The 963-nt window shown below is 43.0% G+C and overlaps 1 pseudogene; it reads left to right on the top strand.

Annotated features, from left to right (window-relative positions):
* Positions 1-216: 216 nt before the first annotated feature.
* LOC102837476 lies at positions 217-634 on the top strand (annotated as a pseudogene).
* Positions 635-963: the final 329 nt, after the last annotated feature.

Below are 963 nucleotides of genomic sequence, written 5' to 3'. Positions count from 1 at the left end.
GAAGAAGACATAAAATACTTACTGATGGAGATCAAAGACCACAGCTTTCGGTTACACCTCAACATAAAGAAAACAAAAATTCTTGACAAATGCACTAATAACATGATAAATGGAGAAAAGATTGAAGTTTTCAAAGATTTCATCTTGCTTAGATCTGTCATCAACACTCATGGAAGTAGCAATCAAGAAATCAAATGATGTGACCGCAGGGTCACCATGGCGGAGCTGTAGCAGCTCTATGTGCAATAGGCAGTTGACACCATGATGAAGAGTCTGGAGAGATTGAACATCTGGAAAAATTCACGGCATCCTGTTCCGGTGCAGCGCCAACTGTTGTGAGGACAGCCAGGCATCCAAGCAACAGGTACATCAGTGTATTGAATGCTGCCATGGACTGCAGGCTCAAGCACAGGCCCTGGTGACCAGTGAGCTGGAAAGACTCCAGGATCACCTGGCCCAGTGTACCATGCATTGCAACGACAAAGCCAAAGACTCAATGGATGCAGGGAGTAAGAAACTGCAGATGAAGCAACAGCTGGAGAGCTGTGTGACCAAATGTGTGGATGACCACATGAATCTCATCCCATCCATGACCAAGAAGATGAAAGAGTCTCTGTCATCCATTGCAAAATAAAAGTCTTCGCCAGTGGCCATTGGGGATGAGGGCAGGAATCTACATGAAATGAAGAAAGGAAATTTGGGTGTTTAAAAATCAAGTTTATGAATGAAAAAAGAAATCATGAAGGCAGGAAGTTTCAGGAACGTGTCTCTTGGCTCTGGATACTGGTTCTTTTATAAGTTTGAAACCACAGCAGAAAAAGTGGGAAAAACTGGTGCTAAAATTTGCATCTGAGAGTTAGTTCAAGCCTAAATTGTATGTGGCAAGTGCATATACTAGTAGTAGGTATCTCCCTTGCTTTACCAAACCAGAGCCTTCCAAGGCACCAGATTCTCCTTAGTATT

This window comes from Chrysochloris asiatica, unplaced genomic scaffold (genome assembly GCF_000296735.1).
Source record: "Chrysochloris asiatica unplaced genomic scaffold, ChrAsi1.0 scaffold00097, whole genome shotgun sequence".
In the NCBI taxonomy this organism is placed as follows: domain Eukaryota; kingdom Metazoa; phylum Chordata; class Mammalia; order Afrosoricida; family Chrysochloridae; genus Chrysochloris; species Chrysochloris asiatica.
This window is presented reverse-complemented; position numbering and strand designations above follow the sequence as displayed.